The 17,010-nt window shown below is 40.2% G+C and overlaps 1 protein-coding gene across 6 annotated transcripts in view; it reads left to right on the top strand.

The window, feature by feature from the left end:
• The window catches only part of TMEM161B (transmembrane protein 161B), a 71,100-nt gene that overhangs the window by 3,161 nt on the left and 50,929 nt on the right, over nt 1-17,010 (top strand). For 2 of the 6 annotated variants that reach the window (XM_073344432.1, XM_073344431.1), the window contains exon 2: nt 8,704-8,764. The exons of the other annotated variants lie outside the window; for them this stretch is intronic. The gene's annotated coding sequence lies outside the window, so the exon portion shown is untranslated. The remainder of the gene's footprint in view (nt 1-8,703; nt 8,765-17,010) is intronic. 6 annotated transcript variants of the gene reach the window in all.

Genomic DNA, 17,010 nt, shown 5'->3' with positions numbered 1-17,010 from the left:
CGCAGTCTGCACCCCTTCTCTGCCCCAGTCCCTTGCCTTGGGCCCGTTTCTGCAAACTGCACCCCCTCCCATACTCCCTCCTGCACCCCAATCCACTGCCCCAACCCTGCATACAATTTCCCCACCCAGATGTGGCATTTGGCCCAAAAAGTTTGCCCACCCCTGTGGTAGAGAAAAGGCTCTGTACTTTTATGTTGATATAGGTAGGCAGGATCAACCCCAGATGGGAGTGAGTAGGGTTAACTTTGACTAGTTACACTGAGGTTAAAAAGTACAGTCTTGTCTCCCCTAAGATTTTACATTGATTTAGCTGTGTGATGGAATGGCAACTGTCCATCTTAAAAAACAATGGCGTAAGCATTGTAAACACTTAAAAAGTCCAATTCTGAAGTCATAGTAGCTTGCCACAGATAATGCAGGCATAAGGCCAGGGCCAGAAGAAGAAGCTGGTACGCTATTAGTGCTCGAAGCCTGCTACATTTTTCATCTCTCCACTTTCCTCTCTCTCAACTACCTATCTTCAGCATTTTTGACTCTCTGGTGCAGTACAGCCCTCCATTGTAGCCTGTTGCTTATCTGCATCTTCTATTTCTGAGGTAATTCTGCCCCCCCAAAATTAAAAATTCTGCGCACAATATTCTAAAATCCTGTAAAATTCTGCATATTTTAATTATCAGTATAACGCTGTCATAAATATAAAGGGAAGGGTAAACACCTTTAAATCCCTTCTGGCCAGAGGAAAAACCCTTTCACCTGTAAAGGGTTAAGAAGCTAAGATAACCTCGCTGGCACCTGACCAAAATGACCAATGAGGAGACAAGATACTTTGAAAGCTGGGGGGGACAAAGGTCTTGTCTGTCTGTGTGATGCTTTTGCTGGGACCAGAGCAGGAATGCAGGTCAGAACTCCTGTAAAAAGTCAGTAAGCAGTCTAGTTAGATATGCGTTAGATTCTGTTTTGTTTAAATGGCTGTAGAGTTCAGAGTGGGGAAGGAACCTTGACAAATACAAATACTATAACAATATAATCACACCATTTTCAATTATTTGCTGATGAAATACATTACCAAAATAATTGAATATGGTGTGACTATATTGTTATAGTGTTTGTTATTTTGACAATTAAAATATGCAGAACTTTCCAGAATTTAAAATTTTTAAATTTTTTGTTGCAGAATCCCCTCAAGTGTACCAGGATTCTATGTGGGAGCTTGGTGCAGGGTTCTGGGTGCAGGGGGAATGGGACTCAATAGGGGAGTCTAGGTGAAGGTGATAGGGCTCAGTGGGGGAGGTGGGCTGGGAGACTGGGGCTTGGGGTGGCGGGGTCAGGTTGCAGCTAGCTGGGGCTCAGTGGGGTGGGGGGCTCCTGATGCAGGGGGTGAGGCTCAGTGGGGTAGAGATTTGGGGGACTTGGTGAGGGGATTCTGGATGTGGGGGGTGTTCCTTAAGCAGAAAGAGCTTGGTGGGGGGAGTTCTGGGTACATGGGTGGGAGGTGGGGTAATTGTACAGGAAGCTGCTCCCCCTGTCTGCCCAACCCCAGTGCATCTGGACCCCCTCTCCATGGTGAAGAGCTTCCTGCAGCCAGGGGAAGTTTCTGGGGCTTGATCTGACTTAGCCCTGGCTGCTCCGTGTACAGGGAAGAGGGAACTCGGTCTCTGTCCTCCCCTCCCCTCTGTGGCGGGGGGTGCATTCCCAGATTCCCCTTCCTCCAGTGTTTTACCTCTCCCCCTGGCTGTCGGAACAGACATGGCTGAGCTGCTGAGCTGCCAGGGAGGGGTGAGTGAGTACTGGTGCAGCTTCTCTTTGCTTCCCCATAGAAACCATTTTCTGCAAGGAAGCAAAGAAAATCTTCAGGGGGTGCATTTTTCTACTGCACTACAGTAGCGCAGAATTTCCCTAGGAGTAATCTTCCCAGCTTGCAGTGTTGACACTGAAAGTATTCAAATTTCTCTTGCAGCCATCCTTGACATTGAACCTAGGGTGGCCTAATGATGTTGGAGCATCTGCAAGTTCTCCATACAGGAGACCTTTGGAATGTGTCCATCGTGTCCACCGGGCACAGATGATCAAGCCAAGGACATGTCTGTGTCTGAGACTTGGTAATTTTGCTTTCTCAGGTACTTCAGTGTTAGAAACTTTGGTTTCCCACATGATATTTGGAATGCAGGATGGAAGGTGGCTAGCCTTTTCTTACCTCTACCATAGGTGGTCCAAGTCTCTCCACTATGCAACAGCATGCTCAAAATGAATGTCTGGTACACCCATATCTTGATGCTCAATGTTGGTTTTCTTTTATCCCACATACACTGGATAAGTTGGTCGAAAGTGGTGGCTGCCTTTTTGATGCAAGAATTAAATGTGTCATCTAGATACGTTATCCAGTACAACAGATCCTAGATAGTAGAACTTGAGCATGAATTTTACTCTGGTGCTGCTAGTTAGTAAAACCTCTGGTGCAGTCAACACACATTGTGCCATAATCATGATCGTCTTTAGATTGATCCTTTGTTCAAATTAATCACAAATGAGTTAATTATCGATGTAAAAATGCACAAAGACATAGCCATAGTCATGTTAGAGAAACTTGGTAGGGAATCCAATATAGTTGTATTTTTTTTTTTTTTTTTACAGGCAAGAAGAATGAGTTGGTTTTATAACACTGGCCATGTCTAGAGAATTTTACTTATAATTGCTAACTACTATTACTGGTTCAGCTGTACTGGTGTGAGTACTGCTGAAAACTCTAGCATAGGCAAAGCTTTGGCTTTTGTAAAAATTCTTTGTTTATGCTAGGTCCAACTACAGAGAATTTTTTGGTAAAATTTCATTGTGTAGATATGGCCCACCTTACATAACTATATTTTTAAATGAAATTATTCTTGTCATGTGGGCAGAGGGAGGAAGAGAGTCTTAAGTAGCGCGATTGCTGATCAGTCACCTAGACTTGCTGAAAATTGTAGCTAAAAAATAGTAGAGGTGTGAGTTTTTTCCTCCCTCGTTCCATTTTTGACAGTCATCTGCGGAACTCCGCCTCTTGGTACCAATTCATGTCAATGAGAAGTTTACGTGAGGCGTTGTCTATATTCAGGCGTGGTGTACACGCACATTTTGTACCTGTATAACTCTTAGGAGTGTGATTTCTTTATTCTTTTAAATAGCTGTACTGTTACAATTCCTAGTGTGGATGTAGTTACACTGATGTACAGCAACTTATAGTGGTATATATTATTCCTCTTCTTTTACGGGAATAAGTTATACTGGTATGAGCAGATTTATAGCTGTATAATTGCATCAGCTGTAGGGCATTGTTCTGCTGTAATTATAGGTAAAGCAGTAAACTTTTTGTGCGGATTAGTCCTCAGAGTTGTACTGGTTTAAATAAAGTGAGATTTTTTTTTTGAACAGATGTGGTTAAAAAGATATACATTTTAATATGTTAAGTCTTGAGCCTAGTTGGGACTGTTAAAAACTTCAGGCTCAAAACTAGAAAATATGACTTCACATAGAATAGCCAGTTACTATAGTTGTTTGGTGTAAATATTTGGATTAAAATATTTTGACATGTTAAATAATTTAAAATCACTTTTAAAATAGGACACTGCAGGCAACTTTTGACAGTGCCAGAAACTGAGTATCTACTGCATATAGAAAATACGGTTTAAAAAAAAAAAGTTTAAATTTTAGCAATTTTTCTTGCAAACATTTTCACATATTCTATTCTTAATTGAATAAGAATTAAACTTTGATTTACTTTGTATTAGGAAAGATGTTAATTTGCACAATAGGTCTTGTAAAACACGTTGCCTTTACAGTGTTTACAAATTCAGATGACACTTGCAGTGCTTATTGATTTGCATAATATTGAGTTGAGATTATTGCTGGGTAGCTTTATTCACATAGGATTACAGAAACATGAAAGTTGTCACTTAAAGCAGTAAATGAAGCTTTACCATTTTTTGCTTATGCTTTCCTCTTTTTTGAGCTTGGCTTTTCTAAAGGGATGAGAATTGAATGCTGCTTCAGAAGGTTGTAAAATGCTTGCACCACTCTTAAGGGCTTATTGAGGCTGTAGTTTGGAACTGTATTTGAAATAGATGCAGAATATTGGGGCAGGGAAATAATAGCTTGTGTCCATTTAACATGGTTCCTAATCATAGTAGTCTTTTTCTCTTTCTGCCTAGGTTCTAGTGTATATTATGTGGTTGTTACCCAATCCAGAGTCTGAAAAACTTTTACCAGGTGTCTGTTAAACAGTAAACTAAAGCTATTAGCCAGAGGCCACTATGAAAGATGCAGGGGAAGGAGGTATGGCTGTGAAGTCCAGTGTAGTGGTGGAAAGCCCAGTATGTCCCATTTTTCACACCTAGCAGCTGCAAAGGGTCAAGGATGCTCTCCTTGGACTCTGCTTGGAAACTTAGTGTTTCATATCATCCAAGCTGGTCAATGTCTGAGTAATTTGGGAGATTGGGAACCACTTCCTCTTGCAGCTGCTGGAATGGAGGAGGAGAGCAACTTTTTTCTCACTTTCCCAGCACCTCAAAGCCACCTGCCCTGAGGGGTTTCTCAGCTATGATACCTTTTTCCTCTGTTTTTTTTGGGTTGTACTTTCCAGATTCAGTGTCTAGGAGGAGAGTTAAGTTTACTTGATGCTTGACAGTTTCCTGTTTGCTCTTAGGGCTCTGAATAGCATTGGTGAAACAGTTTTTTGCTAGCTTTGCTTTTCTAGGGTGTGTCCACCCAAGAACGCTTTGTATAGTTTGTCTAGTTTAGTATCGATGCAGCTGCAACAGTGGAAAGCACTGGTGTAGAGACAGACTAGCTAATAATACCTCTACTAGTGCTTAACAGCCTGCGCAAAAGTCCTAGTGTAGACAAAGTCTGAGTGTTGAGAGCTGTATAAAAAAGTACTAGAGATTTGCTCACAGAAGTGGGAAGATAGTGCCCCATCCATGTTTTTGAAAGAGATCTTTGTAATCACAAAGACTAGAAATTTAACTTTTTAATAAAATGAAAGCTTTAAATACTTTAGAAATCGATAGCTTCAGCCATCCCCATCTACATGTTCACTAGGGATGTTTTTTTGCTTTCATTTAGCATGACTGAGTGGGCACTTTAGATTTAATACTGAATGTCAAAACTTAATCTGGTTTCTTTCCATTATAGCTGGGTTAGGCTTTCTGGACTAGTTCTCCCTGTGGCAGGTGATTCCAAAATGCATTGTACTATGTGTTAGTGATTATGAGGGTCCTTCCAGTGCTCACTGGGTTAGTTGCTTCAGTGATGATGTAACATGTATAATAGAAAGTACTTCGGCTTTGGCCGGAGGATAACCGTAGAGTCCACTTAATTGCTAGCATCCGCTTTTGCAAGAGAGCTTTCATTTCACAACATAGGTTGCCTGTATGCTCAGATGGCCTTGAGTGAACATCTAGAGCAAAACTCTATTTCTTATAATACGAACAGCCAATTTATAAATAGAATTGTGGAAAAACTTAGTAAATTATGAATCACCTGCGAGTCTAGGAGAATATAAAGGCATTCAAGACCTGATACAAAAGTCCAGAACAATAACCTCTTTTGGTGGGTGGGGGAGGATCGCTTGCCATTTGTATGATAAACTTGGGGCATATCTACGCTTAATAAAATGCTACAGCGCCACTGGTGTGTGCTTCACTGTAGACACTACCTACACCAACAGAAAGAGTTCTTCCATTGGCATAGGTAATCCACCTCGCTGGGAGGCGGTAGCTAGGTGAATGGAAGAATTCTTCCATCAACCCTATGCTGTCTACCTTGGGGGTTAGGTTGACTTAACTACATCGCTCAAGGGTATGGATTTTTCATAACCTTGAGCAAAGTAGTTAAGTCAACTTAATTTTCTAGTGTAAACCAGGCCTTGGGGTTGAATACTAAACTGTTCTCCATCCCCCAGATACTCAGAGGAGCTTATGGCCATCAATGGAGTGTGTATCGGGCAAAAATGGGGGAATGCATGGGGTTCATCAGTCCCTGGAAAACTCCAATATTGGCTAAAATGGAATTGATACTCAGGTTGATTGTTGTAAATTAACAGTTTTAATCTTGTTTTGCATTTGTACTTTTTAGTTATTTTCCTAAAGAAAAGTTTTTCAGAGATTCCAAGGCTGGAAGAGATTGTGATCATCTAATCTGAACTCCTGTATAATACAGGCCAAAGAACTTCCCCAAAATAATTCCTAGAGTATAACTTTTAAAAACATTCAACCTTGTTTTCAAAATTTAATGATGGAGAGTCCACCATAACACTTGAGAAAATATTCCAGTGGTTAATTACCTTCACTTATTTCCTTACATATGCCTTATTACCAGTCTGAATTTGTCTAGATTCAACTCCCAGCCTGTGAATCATAGTATAGCTTTCTCTGATAGAATGAAGAACCCATTATTAAATATTTGTTCCTCCTGTAGATACTTGTCACCCCTTAATCTTCTCTTTGTTAAGCTAAACATATTGAACTCTTTTAGTCTATCACTGTAAGGCATGTTTTCTAACTGTTTGATCATTCTCATGGCTCTTCGCTAAATCATCTGCAATTATCAACATCTTTATTTAATTGTGGCTACCAGAACTGGACACAGTACTCAAGCAGTGATTGCACCAGTGTCACATATAGAGGTAAAATAGCCTCTCTGCTCCCACTGTGGCTTCCCCTCCTCATGTATCTCAGGATCGCTTTAGCTCATTTGGCCACCGCATCACACTCTGGGAGCCCATGTTCATCTGATTATCCACCATGACCCCCAAATCTTTTTCAGTCACTGCTTTCCAGGATAGAGTCCTCCATCTTTTGTTCCTACATGTACATGTTTCCATTTAGTCCTATTAAAATGCATATTGTTTGCTTGTGCGCAGTTGACGAAGCAGTACAGATGGCTCTGAATCAGTGACCGGTCCGCTCTTCATTGTTTACCACTCCCCCAATTTTGGTGTCATCTGTAGACTGTATCAGTGAAGATATGTTTTCTTCCAGGTCATTGATAAAAATGTTAAATAGCATAGGGCCAAGAATCAATCCTTGTTGGAAACACACCCTCTTGATGGTCATTGTTTGTTTACAGTGATATTTTAAGACCTACCAGTTAGCCAGTTTTTATTCTGTTTAATGTTTGCCATGTTAATTTTATATTTTGTTTTTCATCAAATGTTGCATGGTACCAAGTCAAAACACCTTACAGAAAGCTAGGTATATTACATCAATACGGTTACCTTTATCAACCAAATTTATAATCTCATCTAAAAAAGGTATCAAGTTAGTTTGATTTCAGAGTAGCAGCCGTGTTAGTCTGTATCCGCAAAAAGAAAAGGAGTACTTGTGGCACCTTAGAGACTAACAAGTTAGTTTGAGAGACTCTATTTTCCATATACCCATGTTGATTATATGAGCCTCCTTTAATTCCTTATTAATCAAGTCCCATATCAGATGCTCCATTATCTTTCCCGGGATTGCTGTCAGGCCTATAATTACCCAGGTCATCCTGTTGACTCTTTTTAAAACTTGGCACAACAGTCTTTCTTCCCATCATGTGGAACTTCACCTGTGTTCCAGGACTTATTGAAAATCAACATTAATTGTCCAGCAAGCTCCTCAGCTCCTTCTTAAAAAAAACAAAACAAAACAAAAAACTCTTGGATGCAGATTATCTGGACTTGCTGATTTAAAAATGTCTAATTTTAGTAACTTCTGTTTAACGTCCTCCAAAGTTACTAGGGGAATAGAAAGTGTGTTACCACCATAGGATTAGATTATCTAATTTATTTTTCCTCAAATACAGAACTGAAATATTTATTAATAATGAAGAGTTCATTGATAATTCTACCATTTCCATCTAGTAATGGAATACCATTGTTTAGTATTCTTTTTGTTCTTAATATATTTTAAAAACTCTTTATTGTCTTTAACTGTGTTGGCTGTAGACTTCTCCTTGTGTCTTTGGGCTTCCCTTCCCAATTTTCTGTCATTCCTAACTTCTGATTTATAAACATTACTGTCTACTTTCTCTTTCTTCCACATTTGTTATATATTTTTATTTTTTATAGCTGCTGTCACTTCCCCTCTAAACTAGTTCAGCTTTCTTCCTGTCTGTCCGGTTAAGCAGCAAAGCCTTCTTTCTGAAATGTGGGATTGACTCTTTGGGCACTTAGTGAAGTGTTCTTAAATGATTTCCAATTATCATTCTGACTGTTGTGATGCAAATTTTCATCCAGCTGGTTTTACTTATAGTTGTTTTCAGCTTTGTGAAATTGACCCTATTAAAGCACCAAGTATATATACTACTGGTCTAGACTTTATTATGCTTGCACATTATAAATGTGATCAAGTCATGCTCGCTTATATCTAAGCTACCATTAACGTTTAGTTATGTGTTCAGTTTTCCTTTATATGTTAGGACACACTCTAATAAAGAATTCTCCTGTGTTGTCTACTGCACTTACTGAATTAGGAAATTGTCCTCTATAATGTTTAGAAAGTCCAAGGATGTTTTACTATTGGTAACGAGACTTCCAGCATATGTCACGCCAATTGAAGTCCCCCATGATTATGCAGTTTTTTTCCTATGCATTGTAGATAGATTTGTAAGGAGGCAGTCATTCTGTTCCCTGCTGTGATTTGGTGGTCAGTAGCAGACACCATTTAATATCTCATCTTGTGCTTTATCTGTTAGGACATTGATCCATAAGCATTCAAGATAATTTTCTTCCGAGTTATCAGTGACTTGGAAACAGGTAATACCATTTTTGACATCTAATTTTTATTTGCTGGTAACATTAAAACATGTTGATTTGCAACTCGGTTTAGCTTTTACACTAAATCTGTGGCTTCTTTTTGCTAACCAGGTGCATGCACTATACTTATACACATTTATTTAAGCAATTATAGCTTAACTTACATTTATTTAGCTTCTTAAATCTTGCATTTTTTATTATGTTAGAAAATGATGAATGATGCATTTCTTATTTACTGGATGATTAATTCTTAACTTGTGATTTGTGTTCAGCTTTATCCAGATGGAAACTGAATACAATTAAAAATGCACAAAAACATCAATTTAAAATTGCTTTATTAGTTAAATAAAACTACCTTAAATGCCTGGATACATAAGAAAAAAGTTGATCAAAAAGTTTATCAAAACTTGCTTTTCCTTTAAAACTGATTTATTAAATGAAGGAAGCTTTAGCTATAGTTAGTGAATTGAACTGATGGTTTCTAGTCACCATGTCCTTCAGGACTTTAGAAGTAGTAGATCTCATCTTCTCACACCTACTTCTTATCATAGATTGGAAGCAAACAAGCTTTTCTGCTCTTTCAACTCCCAGTTGGTTTCTTAATTTTGAATGAACTCATCATTGAAATGAACTAGTTGAATAAACTGAAATGAAAAGAATATGCAGAAGAGGCTACTGCTATCCCAAGCTTCATCAGATTCTGGTTCCAGGTGCTTAGCCAGTGACTTACATCAGATCAGTAGTTTTACTTATTAAAACTTTGGCAGCAAACATGTACTGCTTAATAGAATTTTAAAAAAAAATAATTTAAATGATTTTAATAGATTATTGTAAATTTAGGCTTCAACATAGGTTGTCATAATTTCAAATGTAATTTTAAATAGGTACATTTTCTGAAATCTGTATTTAATTTAAATAAAAAATCATCCTATTTTTATCCACACCCGTGCCCAGAGCCCCAGGACTTTGGAGAGGAAACAAGGTGGTGCTCTTTTACTTTGGTGATACAGTGTATTAAATAGTTTACAAAGGTGTCTGCACGAGATGCAAGAGGACAGCAGAATCCCTTTCTTCCCCAACTCTCTCTATGGAAAGCTTCCACAGTGGTGTGCGGAGGAGGAGCAGGTGGTGGTGGTGATGAGATCAGTGGGAAGCAGGGAGCACTATTCTGTGGGTCTAGAGGGGTGGCAGACTTCAGATAGGAAGTGGCTGCAAACATTTTCAAATGTCTGAGCCTGTTGGTGGTATATGCATACGCATCAGAGAACTCTGAGCTTGCAGATCCCTTACAGATTCTGTTCATGCTCCCAGGTTCTTTGTCTTACACAACAGTAGAGACAAGAAAGCAACAAAAACCAGGAAAACTTGGTTGTTAAAAGGGAATGTTCAGGGGCCCTAAGTGGCAGTTACCTTTCTCAAAATTAGATTTATTAACACTTAATATATACAGAAATTAAATTTCCTTTAAAGACAGTCTTACTAAACCTACTTGCCAGATATAAATCATATGACTTTGACTTGCAGATGTTCTGTGAGGTTAATGCCTACATGAAAGTGTCCCCTCTAAGGCATTATATTTTCTCTAATTATCACTGTCTCTGTCTTCCTTGTCCTTCCTACCTGGTGCTCAGTGACCTATGCACACATTAATTTTGGGTTGCTATTACACACTGAGTAATATTTGATTTGTACTTTAATATAAGAAAAGACCCTCTGAGCTTTTCTAAGATGCAAGCTCCAGCATACACGTGTACATATTAATGTTGTACTGTACATACAGAAAAGTACAACTTTATAACAGTAGGTACATGGGTAGTTGTGATTACTGTTCCAGATTGACCAAGAATTGCACACATCTTAGGCCATTTCTACACTTAAGGCACAACAGTGTAAACGTGACCTATGCTGGTGGGAAGGGTTCCCCTATCAGCTTAGGGAATCTACTTCCCTAAGAGGCAGTAGCTAGGTCAACAGAAGAATTCACAGCCCTGAGAGAAATAGCTATACCAATGTAAGTTCCTAGTGTAGATCAGGTCTTATTTTTGTCTCATCCATGGAATATATTCCCCTTTTTAGTTCTTTGCAAAAGGGTCTGGCATTTTCTCTGTTTGTAGAACACCTAGCACACTAGGGTCCCAACATGGTTGGCCTCTAAGTGCTACTGGAATATAAATGTTAAATGCTAGTACATCCCATTCAAAATAAAATGTGATGCTTCTGAGTCAGTATTACATATGACCATATACTGCCACTGTTTCCTCCCCACCTTGAACTGAACAGAAGGGAAGTAATTTTTAATTTGGAAATGTCCTATCCCTTGTCAGATGGCATTTCAGTCCCCGTCCTCTCCCCCATCACATCTAACTTTCGGCTGCCCTAAATATTGTTGCATCATTGGGACTGGAAAAGATATAGGGTATTGCACTACATTCTACTAAGAGCCTTGGTGGCTTTGAAAATGCAGCACAATGCTTGTGTTTTTTACAACTCACTTGAAAGTTTTTCAGCTTTTTTTTTTTTGTGGGTTTGCAAGTATAGTTAAAGTAAATGTATGTTCTGAATTAAACTTCAAAGAAGACTCTTGTGCATTTGCTTCAGAATCTTATTTCTGAGACTTGTGGATTTACAAAGAGTTTCTTATTGAATTTGTATTTCTAGGGATGAGACTAAGTTTGCTATGGATCCCACTAGCCAGTTTCTCAGGAATATAGTGGTCTTCATGTTTGGCAGTCTGTGGGTATCCGTGTTAATTCTCAGTCAAGGTCCTGATCTTGCAAACAATTATTTTATGAGCTTAATTTTAAGCATGTAAGTAGTTCACTGACTTCAGTGGAATTGCCTATGTTTAAAGTTAAGTGTTTGCAGGATCTGGTCTTTAGGTACAAACCCAAACATGTATGTTTGAGATCAAAAGGAAAAAATCCTTCATTGTTCTTGTCTGAAAATGACCTTGGACAAAGTCAATACAGAGATGTTGAAATGGAGCCTTGGCATACAACTATTAACTTTGGTGATCTTTACTTAATATGCTTTCATTTGATTCTTATCTAATACTTATTTAATCCAACCGCACTCTATAAAGTAAGGATATAGAAATGTCTTTTTGAGAGTACTTCGAGAACTCATGTGTTAGGTAAGTATTTATCTATAACATTTTATTTTATTTCATTTCATTTGTAAACATAGCACAATTATCTGTCTGAGATAAGTGATGCAGGTGTTTTGCAACTTTATCTGAATTATTCATTCTTTACTTCTGTTCACTTTGTTTTTAACTTATCAAAGTTTTATGTACCTTTTGCAATAGTAAGGATGTGAAAGTCATGATCTCTAGAATACACTTTGTTCTACCTTCCCTCCCGCCCCCCCCCCTTTTTTTTTCCCCTCAACCTTTGAGGTCCTTCAAGAATAGGAGGAACCTGAATAGAACAGGAACCTTGAAGCATCTTGTCTGTGCTAGGACTGTGTTTTACTAAAACTTCCCACTCTTGCCCACATGAGTTCAGCTTCATTGTTAAGAGCGCTTGTGTAAATGATGCACTGGCAACTACTAGCATTTTAAACGTTTAAGACAATGTGGTAAAAATTCCCATGCCCTGTCTACCCTGCTACTTAACATAGGTGACAGCACTAGCACTGAAAAACACATACACATTTTCCCAGCTGAATTCCATTAAAGGGACTGTTAATGAAAGGTGTGCTATATCCTGTGCAAGCAAAAGAGACTTTATTGTTCCTAGCTACACGGCTCACAATGGTCGATGACATTTAATTTTAGAATATTGGCTTTCGAAGTCGGGAATAGGGAGCAATACAAATTTAGTAAGGTGAAAAGTGGTGTATGATTTGTATGAGAAATAGTTCAAATATCTGAAACTAGATTGATCTAGAGAACAGGTGCAATACTTATAGTGGGACTATAAACTTTCCCACTCTATCCTGCCATGGTGCCTTAAATCTGATTTTTGAAAGGACCATTTCTATGGCTCAAAAAGTAGTGTTTCCATTCCTATTCAGTTTTTGGTGTCTCTGCTGCCTGTCAATTGTAGAGGCAGTTTTGTGATTTGGGTTCTGTTTGCTGGATATCTGATTCAGACTCATTTCACATATGCCTCTGAGCAGCTGTAAGATGTTAACAACTTTCTGTCACCATTGACCTGGTCTGGGTTTGTATCAGTGATCTGAAGCTGAAAGGCTCTGTAGGCACGATGATCAAATTCCTGAAAAATCGTGCTGTCACTTGGAGTACAGAGTTGAAATTATTTTTTAAAGGGTAGTGAGGAGAGAGAGAGAGAGAGAGAACAGCTCAGATATAAATTAGTATTGAAGCAGTGGTTTTTGTTGACCAATTCTGAATCTACATGTAGTTTTCTGAACGGATTATTACAGTGTAAGGTCTCCTCCCTATAAGGTCTCTCTTTGTATAGAATTTTATTTTCCAAATGTTCTTACCTTTCAGAAATTGATACTGCTTCTGAATTTTGAGCATTTTTGTTTATAGTATTTGTTTGCTTGTATGGCACACATGCAGTTTATTGGGGGGTTATATATATTTATGGAATAAAATGTAAATAACTTCACAGCGTGTCTTTCAACTATTGAGTGGTTGGCTTGTATGTAAAATGTACCACAGTTATATTGCAAAAAGGTCACAAAGATTAGAATGAAGTGCTGCATAATGGTTGTGCTAGCTTCCACATTGGACTTAAAGGGAAAAATATTCTTTGTCCGTAAATGGGACTGGGAATGTTTTTTATTTTTCTTAGCTTCTTTTTATATTAGAAATTCAGATCTTGTCTGCCCCAGGAGACTTTAGGGAACATCTTTTCTGAGAAAATGTACCTTTTTTTTTTCCCTTCTGTATCAGTGCTTAAAAATGCTGGCATTCTTACTACAGTATAGCTTTTACCTGCAAAGAGAGACTTGCAAATTTTGTTGGTTTAGAAGATAAATCCTGTGATGAATGGAGAACTAGTAAAACATCCCAAGTCAGTGAAAGAAACAATTGGGAGGAAAGGATTTTTACTCAGGTGGTTTCACTATGTGCTTGCTTTAACACTTTCAATTACCAATTAATATGGGCAAAAGTAGAATGGTAAGATATACAATGTTCTATATAAGTTCTCCCCTGATGATGTGCTTGTTATGCTGCTTCACAGATTTAAGGGGGAACGCCTTTCAAGTAATTTTCAAGGGCCTCATGGCTTCTTTATTGAAATACCAGGATTTTTTTCAACATATTGAAACATGATCCTCTAAGTTAAACCACTGAATGCAGTGTCACTAGTAGTGGTATTGTGAAATGGTGAGAAGTAAACTGCAATCTGTGTGGCAGCATGACATTAAAGTCACAAACTTTGTATTTTTGGGTACTGCTGAGTGAAATCTTAAGATTTAAAAAATGGTTGCAAGTAATAACATCTTGCCCATAATAAATCGTGGAAAAATGTCTGGCATGATACGGCGCCCAAGATTGAAAATCACACTCTCATTGCTGAAAGCCTTTCTGTGTTACAGATCTTTACCAAGATTACAATTGTGAAAAAGCATAGCTCAAATACAACAACCTGAGTGAAGAATAAATTATACAAGTTTTAGTTATTTATATAAAATCTTACCCCAAGCTGGCAAAAGTAGAACTTGAAAGGCCATAACCCATGACTGTTCTCAATCTATTAAAGCTTTAAAAGGTGATTGGTAAAGGATTTGTTTTTAAGTAGGATGTGTATCCTTTTTGGGCTTTGTGATGTATAAAGGTTGCCTGCAAAGCTTTTTTCAAAATAAATAAAATATGCTTCTTTCTCTAGAAATATCTGGAACAGAGACAAACAAATATACCTTTATGCGTACACATAATTTTGGGAGGCTCTCAAACCATACCACGGGGCTTTATAAAATAGTTAGGTGAACTGTCCACAAATTAGATCAAGACAGTCATGTTACACCATGCTGAATAGCGACACACACAGGAACTATTTGCTAGCCATGTTGTGTGAGGGTATTATGTAAGCCTTTGCTTTACTGTATTTTACACACATAATCCAGAAAGATATTCAGAATACAAAAGAAAATTTAAATTTGGAGTTTGAGAGTTTGGAGTGAACCATATAGTTACTTTTAATGCCCCAAAACACACCATGCAATGGTGAGACTTGATATAGGATGTTTCTTTGTAGTTTTTTTCCATTTGAGAAATAAAGCATTCAACTGGTATGGAAGGTGTTTTGGTGAGTTCTGGGGAAAGAGGAACTCCATTTGCACAGTCAATGACAATAATTCCTGATCATGTACATAATGGACTCAAATAACCTTAGTAGGTTTGGTGATGTCTCATAACAATAACTTGACTAAGGAGATGAGTTTGTGTGTATGTGAGAACCGACACCCAAATATACTGATACCTTCTAAGCACCTAAGACCACCCACTGGACCTGTATGTTATGTGAAAACTACAGACTGCCTTGTTTTCATGAGGATTTTACCTCGTATTAGTTAGCTTGTGTTAGCTAACTTGGGTTGAAAACATACTTTTTTTCCCCAGTAAGGAAAAGGCCTCAAAGGCAATGGGTGCAGGGGTGAGGGAGAAGACTGCCGCTTAGCCCACTGCCGGTTTGGGGTTCCATCCGCCAGCTCCTGCCAGCCAGGGTCCCGGCTGCCAGCCCCGCTCAGCCCGCTGCCGGTCTGGGATCCCAGCCCTGCCCACGTAGAGTGGGTACCTACCTTCTCCTTGGTTCTAGCCCATTCTCTTCCTCTCTCTTTGCATTGAGCTGAGGGTGGGAGTGCACTGAGCACAGGGCTGGGGGTGAAGGAGCAGGCTGGGGGTTGGGGTGTAGGGTCTGGCCAGGAGCTAGAATGAGGGAGGGGGCTCAGGGTTGGGGCAGGAGGTTTGGGTGTGGAGCGCTTACCTGGGCAGCTCCCGTTTGGTGCGAGGGGTGCAGTTGGGAATGTGGGGTGGGGGGTGCAGGAGCTCCCATTTGGTGCTCAGGGTGGGGGTGGGAATGTGGGGGGTGCAAGAGTCAGGGCATGGGGTGTGGGGACGCTGGGGTGTGTGAGGAGGGTGCAGGAGTAAGGCCAGAGGGTTGGGGGTTTGGGCTATGGTCCTGGGATTGCTCGCAGCCCACTGCCCAGAGCAGCTCATGGCAGGGGGTTGTAGGGGATATGCCCTGATTTCACCCCCCTTCCCCAAGGCCCCGCCTCCACCTCTTCTCCACCTCCTCCCCGGAGCAGCGAGTGCGCTGTGGCTCGGCTTCTCTCCCGCTTCCCCGTAAGGGCCATCAGCTGATCAGCGGGAGGGAGAGGAGGAGGGGCAGGAACCCAGCACGGCAGGGGAGGGGGGAACTTGCCTGCCCTGCAGCAGCAGCTGGCAGGACCAAGCTTCTTCACCCCGCACCTGGGGGGGGCGGGGGGGCAGAGAAGAGCGGGCTGGGGCGGGCAGGATTTTTAATGGCACACTGCTGCTTGTTGGAGTCCCAGCTGCCGGCCTCACTCAGCCCGCAGCTGGCCTGGGTTCAGCAGCAGGCTGAGCGGGGCCGGCGGCTGGGACTTGGCAGGTAGCAGCGTGCCATTAAAAATTGGCTCGTGTGTTGTAGGTTGCCGACCCCCTGGTCTGGAAGCTACGGGATTGCACGTTCTTAGGGTTAGCAGAATGTGGCAATACCAGGGTTCTTCAAGTATAAGCTTGCAGAATTTGGTTTGCTAGGATGATCCTTAGTTTCCCGGACTGTGCCATGTACTGATAGGTGGCATGACGAGAACACTGATCCATTGCCACTCTACTCAAGCAGTACGACTCAACTGATGACCTGGACAAGGCTGACCACTTATTTGAAGCTTTGTGCTCGCTGAGCCAGACGAAAGGAAATGACCAAGTACCTGGACTTTACTTGTTCCAGCCAGAAATGCTGGAGTTTTACTTTGTTGCCTTGGAATAGCCCAGCAACCACCAAAACCAAGCCAATCATCTGAGAGTAGCCATTCACCTGCTTCGCATGGGGAAAGACACACCTGGAAAAGAAATGAATAGTTGAGTCCAGAGTGAGTGGGAAGGTCAAATCCAGCCGTACAAATCCAGAGCTTGCTCTGAACTTTTTGCAGTTCCAGAGCGCTATATAACATCAAGTCTGGTACCACTGTTTGCTATGATAACATCCTTCCAGAGTTCCTGAAACATCTTGGCCCATGTGTCCACTCTTGGCTGGCTCAATTCTTCACAAGGGTTACCAATGAAGGAAGACTGCCGAAAATCT

This window comes from Lepidochelys kempii, chromosome 5, assembly GCF_965140265.1.
Source record: "Lepidochelys kempii isolate rLepKem1 chromosome 5, rLepKem1.hap2, whole genome shotgun sequence".
Taxonomy (NCBI): Eukaryota; Metazoa; Chordata; order Testudines; family Cheloniidae; genus Lepidochelys; species Lepidochelys kempii.
The sequence above is the reverse complement of the archived record's forward strand: the minus strand, read 5'-3'. Positions and strand labels throughout refer to the sequence as shown.